Here is an 8,850-nt window from a genome sequence, read left to right on the forward strand (position 1 = left end):
AAAATATTTTATCTTTAAAAATCAGCTTCGTGCCTTATTTTAGTTATTTTCGAGTTGTTTATAAATGGTCATAACCAGTAAAAGCCGGTTAAATATGGATGATATTTTAATTCCGTCCTAGTTATATTTTATGACCAGTCTACTGGAAAGTTCAAGTTGTTTATCAATGGTCATAATAACTAATAAAAGTCGATTAAATATAGATGATATTTTAATTCCGTCGTAGTTTTTTCGGTGTTGTAATAATTTTCCTGCAGTAGAATAACAATTATAATAGCCAATTACTTACTGTGGATGCATTTTTTATGATAGTTGTTTCCAAAATGTCATATGAAACAATATTGAGATCCGGGTATGACATTATAAAAGCCACTTAGACATAACAGTTGCATAATATAATCGACGACTACAACAAAAACAGTCTACTGCAGGAAAGCCAAGTTTTTGTTTACAATCACCAAAAATGGTTGCTAAAGTGAAAATAGTTGCGTCTCTATTGCTTATGGGTGAGTAAGTTAATGCTTGTATGTATCTAGACAGGCCTTATCTTGAGTTTCACTATTCCAAATACATGAACATTTAGATTCTTGTGTGGAATCGGCATGCTTGATATGACAGGTTAAACTACCTGATGGCAAAAGGTCTACTGTGTGACGAGTTAATGTTTACTTCGACACTAGGCGGGATCATATATCACAACAATAAGGCGTCGGTTTGTCTGTTGTTGTTTGTTATTTTATTTTGTTGACCATGACCCCACCCCCACCGACATTGTACCCAGAAGCATCACGCTAGGTTGGAGTCAGAAAGGCAATATTAAGGCCCGCAACACGCTACTGATAGTCAGCTCCCAACAAGTTTTATATATCAAACCTTGGCTAGATCGGTCATGATAATATACTATTCAAAAAAAGTAGGGGATATTTGATTTTGGGGGCATAATACTAAAATATGCAAATGACTACGAAAAAAGTCATATAGAACCTAACAGAAGAAACATTTCCAGTTACATGTGACGCCCAAACGCACTAATAGCTACCGCATGGAATGCAGGTGATGCTTGGGATCATCATGGGGGTCCAACCCAAGATTTGCACGACTCTGACTTTGAATGTTACAGTCATTGTGGCATTGAATTCCAGGGTGGAAACATCAGTTTAATTGTTTTAGTGACCAGAAAACAAATTTTGATATGCGTCGGCTTACCCAAAATGAAAGGTTACGTTCCCTTGGCATGCTACAGATCGGCACAACACAGGCGGTTGTGGCGCGGACGATGAATGTTTCTCAATCTGTCATAAGCAGGCTATAGTCCAGATACCGTGATACACAATCTGTACAGGACAGACCACGCTCAGGTCGACCAAGGGCGACAACTCAAGCCCAGGATCGATTTATCCGTACCTTGGCCTTGAGAAATCGTGTCATCACAGCAAATCAGATCAGCGCTCGTCTTCAAACAGACACTGGTGTGAGAGTGAGTGGCCAGACGATTCGGAATCGACTGCATAGGGGTCACCTTCGCGCCCGACGTCCTCGCGTGATCCCTTGTTTGAGAGATCATCACATTCAGGCAAGACGTCGTTGGTGTAGGGATCGTCAACACTGGGATAATCGACGCTGGAGCAATGTGATGTTTTCAGATGAGTCAAGGTTCACTGTTGATTTTTTGGACAGACGTAGGAGGGTGTGGCGTCGTCGAAACGAGCGCTTCCAAGACGTTAACGTCATCAGACATGGTCGATTTGGGGGTGGTTCTGTTATGGTGTGGGGAGGCATCACTGTTGCTGGAAGAACGGCTTTACATGTTGTTGCAGGGCGTGTTACAGGCCAGTACTACCGGGACAACATCTTGGCAGTCCATGTTGTGCCGTTCGCACGACGTCATGGCCGCCGTTTCATCTTCCAGGATGACAACGCAAGATGTCACAGGGCCAGGATCGTTACAGGTTACCTCCAACAACAGAACATCACCACATTACCTTGGCCAGCACTGAGTCCCGACCTCTCCCCCATCGAGCATGTCTGGGACATGCTTGGACAGAGGTTACGTCAACGTCAACAACGTCCTGCCAATGTCCAAGAACTTGCTGCTGCGTTGCAACAGGAATGGGACAATCTGGACCAAAATGACCTTAGACGTCTCATTAGGAGTATGCCACGTCGGATCAATGCTTGTTTGGCAAACAGAGGAGGATTTACCCGTTACTGACTTGGTTGTGATGCTGTGGTAACTTTGCTGTTTGACCCCGGGTATCATTTTACCCTTATAATGGTCAGTCTGTGCCTTACTTAGTCTAACGATCATTTGGAATAAATCGATGAATGTGAACTTCATTTCATTTTGTCATTTGTTTCTTCGTCAGTTTCATTAGGTGACTTTAATAACACTTAAAAATCAAATATCCCCTACTTTTTTTGAATAGTATATTACAGTAAATGTTAGATCTCAATAGACACGACTGTGCCTGGGATAGGAGTTGCGAATTATCTTTTTACACACCCGTTCCTCTACTAAACTGGATTTACATGTCAACCAATACTTGGCCCTTTTGAAAAGTTTATTCGGAAAACATTTGTGTACGCTCTGTCAGACCAATATCTTGAAAATTAGAGCAATGGCCTCACGAGACGAATGTAGATATAATCCAGTAGGTTAACAATCTAAGGTTATTCCATTGGCCATTAGGAAACGTATCGAAATACAGAGTTTGCTTTTTCTCATTAGTATGTCCACTTCAACGTACACCTTGGGATTATTGGGCATCTGGTAAAGAGAATTCGCGCTCTTTCCATGTAAATACCCCTTTCCTGGAGAGCAAAGGTGAAATTGTTGGTGTATTATTGATATTGTTTCGTTTGTAGTAGTGTTTGACCAATAATGCAAAACTACAATGTCTTCATGTAAACTAATATGAATGCCCTAGACATAAATGAAATGCCCGGTGTGATTCTACATTGGAATCTAATATTAAGTATACTGTTTCTGCTTGTGAAATAAAAAAAAAGATCCTTTTTCGTTTCGTTTTTTATAGCTCAAAATTTCGTTTTACTTGTCTTTACTACACTAGGGTCTGGAAGAGTTGTTATATAAGCCGCGTTTTGGTTGATGTGAGTGATTAACCAATGAAACGTTCGGTGCAGCGAGTTCTTGGCGTGCGATGCACGGAACTGTGGGTATCCTACTAGAAACACCAACGCTGATTGGTTAATCAAATGTCTGGCGTCATTGGGTTAAAAGCCGTCCGTATGACCAATGACGCGACCTCACTCTACAACTGGTCAGATCTTCAAGTAGTAGAGCCCCCCCCCCCCCGCGAAAGTATAAAAAAAATACGAAACGAAATATAGATTTGAATTTAATCAGATTGCTTTAGGAAGTCAAAAGGTAGAATGTAGAGCTATTATCATGACTATACTCTGTTTATTTCAATACAGGTATCATGATAGCTGATCTTAACACTGCTGCTGATGAATCTGGTAAGAATGTTAAGTAATTACTGATAGAAATAGTATTGCAGTGGCGGTCTCACAGTGAAAATTAAAAGTTTCAAAAATTCCGCGAAATACATGATTTGGTGGACTGTATCATGCATTTCCTTCCCATTACCAATACCATCACACTACGCTGTTGTTAAATAGAATAATTATGGCCTGACGTGTAATCTGGATACACGAAATAAACGAGGTTATGATTTACTAAAACAAATTACAATTTTTAAGCTTGTGACGCCATATTGAAAGACCATGTAGTGTTGGTAACGTGCTCACACGTTCTTTAATTGACGGTAGCATAGGAAGGAAGCACATTTTGTTTTCTTAATTAAATGTTAAATAATCACAATTTTAATACATATAATAGCTTGTATTGAGTCGTGACAAATGACGACTAGAATGATAAATAGTTTATTTTCTATGTTTACGATAAATCTCATTAAAAATTGTGGTTAATTTTGATTTTCTTTATCTGTGCTAATGTCCATTTTATTCACAGAAAACTTGTTTTTATTTGTGTACATCTGTCATTCAATATACTGTTTTAAACTATGACTTTTACAGGAAACATTTTTCTGGACAGCGAATCAGCCAAATCATTTCACCGCGACAAAAGATATGTGAATATTCATGCTGAATTAAGAAGGGAAAGTGATGAAGCTAACAGAAGAACTGCTGCACTTTGTAGGAATTATGGGAAAAGACACTGCCCTTCTAGATATGGTGGTCGATGCTGTTAAAATGTGTGACTAACCGAATAAATATATAAAGCGACATGGCAAGATACCATAAGGTTTAAATTTAACCTAAGTCTTAAATAAAACATATGAGTTTCTTTTGATTTTTAGTAGCTTTACATAATATTATTATATGTCGGTGCAGAACAGTACTGAACGTTAAACCCCATATCATTTCATTTCATTGATTAATTTCACTCCTTTCGGCGTGATAACCCCTAAAATAAAATGACCCTGTTAGTCTCAAAATGATCAAAGAACTTTGTTAACGAGACGTTAAACTCATTTCCTTTCATTTCCTGGTATGGAGGAAATGAAATGAAATGGGGTTTAACGTCCAACTGTTCTGCACCGACTTGTCCAATGAAGACGGCTGGAATGGAGGAGATTGCCTCACGTGAATTGAGTTTTTATTTTTGAGGTCTGGACTTGAATTAATTGGCGTGATTTCGATCCTCCATATATACGTGACAAGGAGTAGTGTCGCCTGCCTATTCTTCTGGTTCCTCTTAAAGTAACCTATTCTGTGTTCAGTGGATATTAAATAAATATCTCTCTCTCTGTCTGGTTTGTCTTCTCAAATTTAAAAAGAAATCCGTCAAAAACTGAAGCTTATGGTCTATCTCGTTCTCAAGTCAATCGTTGACCGATGGGTACTCAAAATTAATGTGGGCGTATAAAAACGTATTTGGGTGTTTTGTATTTACAAATATGTATCAAATATGTATATAAACATGGATCTAACAAATTAACAAATAAATAACATAGTTACAATCACCCAAAAGCAACACAATACACACATTCTAATACTTAAAGAAATAAGGTGCATTGATGGAATATGCCTCTGGTTATTTCCTCTCGCTATACATGGTTTGACAAACATTTAGCAACAATTGCCACCATATGTAGAAGGGCAATGATGTTTTCCAATACTTCTACGCTATGCAGCAATTCTTATGTTGGAAATGAGTTGGACGATTCACTGTCCAGAAAAATGAAATAATACGAACGTGAAACTGTTTTCTAGTCGAGATAAACGTAGCGTAAACAGAAACGGTTCGTGATAAGATGTATGTAATTACTTTAAACCCAGTTTTATTTAATTTCATTTCATTATAACATATCACCATTGGTCGATGAATTGTAAGATCGTGGGACCTCTTGAGGTTGATTGGTGGGGAGGCTTATGGAGGAAACTTTGTTGTGGCAGAATCTGTTTTGCTCTCAATAAAATGTACCTGTCCATTTCCATTTGGTTCCATGTGGTATCCCCAATGTTTGATCAAGCTTATTTCCAACGCAATGTCCACGGGACCCATCTTTGTCCGTGTCTTACAGCCTGCAGGGCTTTTACAGCAGACAATTTGTCTGCCATGGGGTATTTTATACGCAGTAAAGTTTATTTGTTTATTTTAGCTTTGGTTCATGTGGTACCTCCAATGTCTAATCTAGCCCACAATTCGGGACCCATGTGGGGCTTATGCAGAGGAAAAAATTTCTGACGGTGCCTGTTTTGTACTCGATGAAATATACCTGTTCATTTCAAGTTGGTTCCATGTGGTATCCCCAATGTTTGATCAAGCTTATTTCCAACGCAACGTATGGGGTGTCTGGTGTAGCTTAGCCGGTGTTGACCGAGAAAGTACCTCAAAATTTTCAAATATGGTTTCCCCTTGTAAGTGGTGCAGACGGGGGGTTTGGTAAGAAACAGCATCTAGTCGTTCCGATGGGACGAACCCCCTAGATACTGTATGTACGTTAGCCTGCACATAAGTGAACTCTTGGCAAATTTCCCTCAGAAGCACACTGCATGGCATATACCCGCGATATCACCCTTGGCGGAAGTGGACGGGAAACTCCAGGAACGAACGAACGAACCTATACCCGTCTTCATTAGCGTTGTTGGTTCAGAGCAGTGGGGCGTTAAAACACTTTTATTACGTCTTTCGGCACAAAACACCAACTGCATGTTTTCGTAAGACTTTTTATTTATTTATTTTTTTTTATCTATTTTTTTTTGGGGGGGGGGGGGTATTTTAGTCACAAGTTGCAGCCAAAATTGTGCATGGTGCAAACATTCTACCAACGTACACGTGGGTGGCCTCCGTGGAACTATTTATTAAATATAAATTGGGCCATTTTTAACTAACAGGAATTGATTTATGGATGGGACAAAAAATAATCTCAGATTGTCCATATCTTGATTATTTCTCAACGGATCTTCGTCGGGGTTTCATTTTCGGATTCTTTGGACGAATACCATATGGGCTCTGACTGACTGGTTTTCCAAATTAGTTTTAGCATCAAAGATTTGCGAAAGTTTTCTTCGGCAATTTTGCGACATTCAAGATGGCGTATCTCCGTTAGTATTTGAGGTTTCAAGGTAAAACTTTGCAGGAATAAAGAACATATCAATGCCTTCTAAATGGTATATTAGAAATTTTTGTGATGACTTCCAGAGACTTTCTTTAAATTACCGATTTCTTTCGATTTTTCCCCCGAACATGAATAAGTCTCTGACATATGGTGGTGTTGGCCCCATATATCGTCTTTCATTTTCAGCGAAGTTGTTCCATAACATTTTCAACCGTTCGGCCGCCATATTGGAATTTACAAAAAACCTTCCTATCGATATTCAGCCGCCATTGTGATTCAGATTTTCTAAAAAAAAATATTATTTTGAAATTACTCCAAATGGCAACAATTCTTCGGGAGCCAATGGGTGGATGGCCGAATCGTATCGTATCATAAGGAATGTCATTGAGTGGACTGGCGTGGTTTCGATTCCCCGGTTGTACGTGACAAGGAGTAGGGTCGCCTGTCCAACCTCGTGGGTTTTCTCCGGGTCCTCCGGTTTCCTCCCACTGCTAAAGACCCCTACGCGCAAGCGAATTATCGAAATAAAGTTGAACCATATATTAGTCCCGAAATGACCTAGTTTGTGTCGAGTGGGCGTTAAACCCCATTTCTCTTCCTCCCACTTTTGACCTATTATCTGGTGACCTAACCGTTCAATGACCCTTGACCTTTGAATATATATTATGATGACCCTGACTTCTTCGAACAACTAATATTAACTTCCGGTTTTATTAAGACTTCAAAATGACAGGTTTTTCCACTTTAATAGGTTATGGATATTACTAGCCTACACTCAATAGTTCAGGGCGTAACTTGATTGTTGGCGTGACCTGACCTACCGAAACACGCCAGAACTGCTCTTACGCAGTTCTAGTTTCATTTCATTTCCGCTATTATTCGAAAACATAATAAATGGTTATGGAAACAACCTAAGCATATCTCTCGTCTATTCTTGGCAAGGTATGATTTGTGATATAAAAGTAGGTTACCATGCTGCATTTTGAACAACGTGGTATCACAGCCTATTACTTGAAATTTGGACAGCGGAAGCAATCGGGGGATGTGGGGTGTTTCGTCACTATGAGCTTTTTTCTCAATAACATTGACACCTAAGCCAGCACTATTAGCCCACGCCATCATGGGTATGTCACGTTTAAAATGTCTACAAGCGGCGTATGTGGTTTCAAAATTATAAAAATGATCATATTAACAATTATTAGAAATTAGAAAATAATATTAAAAAATTTTAATGGTCTTTTTGTGGTTTTAGAAAATAAGAACAGAAAAACCCACCCTTCCATTTCAGTATATCACAGTGAAGTAAGCAGATTATTTATGACCAACTACCGCTCACCGATATATAAAATCGGATTAACATTAGAGAAGGTAATGTAACAAATTGATTGCAAAAAAAATTGCTGTTTAGCTTCCCCATTATTTAAGATTATTTATATTTGGAAATGAAATTATATCAAATGGGGTTTAACGTCCTACCGTTCTGCTCAGAACTGGGCTAATAGACTGGGAGCCCAGGGGGTCAACCTAGCTGAAAAATGTACCAATTTTCTCCTATATGGTATCAATGTATGTATATCTGGTATCATCAGAATGTAAGTCTGCCGGGTTTCTGGTGGTGGGTGTGGTATTCCACGCCCTAAATGCCATGACCCCCAACTAGGCTAGATTAGCTCAAAAGTGTACCAAATGAAAATCGTACAGCAGTGTACCGTACACCTTCAGGTATTACAAAAACATTCTGACAGACATTTCTAGTGGTGGTGTACCCCTGACCGAGCTATGTAATTGCCAGACATTTGTAGTGGTGGAGTATCCCTGACAAGAGTTATCTAATATTTAGACCAAAGCTAGGCTAGATAAGCTCAAATCTGCACCACCTAAAACAGCTTTGAAGTTGTTCAGTACCACCACAGGAGTCATGAATGACCACTGCCAGACAGTTTGTGCGGTGGGTTACCCCTAACAGACACGCCCCAAAATGCCACGCCCCCAACTAGGCTAACTTCGCAAGCACTGTTCCCGTGTTTAAAAAAAATTAAATTTTTAGCCAGGATGCGTAGAATACCAATACCTAGCACATATGGAAGAGGCGATAAACTGCGGTTGCAAGAAATTGATTTTTGGGGAAAAAAACGTTTTATGGGGCTAAAAATGCGTTTTTGAAAAAAAAATTGTTCCTGCAACCGCAGTTTAACGCCTCTTCAATACGTGCTAGGTATTAGTAATCTACGCATCCTGGCAC

At 39.3% G+C, this 8,850-nt stretch overlaps 1 long non-coding RNA gene across 1 annotated transcript; it reads left to right on the top strand.

The window, feature by feature from the left end:
• The first annotated feature begins 381 nt into the window (after nt 1-381).
• Nucleotides 382-4,330, top strand: LOC130013201 (uncharacterized). The gene is made up of 3 exons (XR_008788561.1): nt 382-506; nt 3,439-3,480; nt 4,060-4,330. It is a non-coding gene; the product is annotated as an uncharacterized LOC130013201 (long non-coding RNA).
• Nucleotides 4,331-8,850: the final 4,520 nt, after the last annotated feature.

Source organism: Patella vulgata, chromosome 6 (assembly GCF_932274485.2).
Source record: "Patella vulgata chromosome 6, xgPatVulg1.2, whole genome shotgun sequence".
Taxonomy (NCBI): Eukaryota; Metazoa; Mollusca; class Gastropoda; family Patellidae; genus Patella; species Patella vulgata.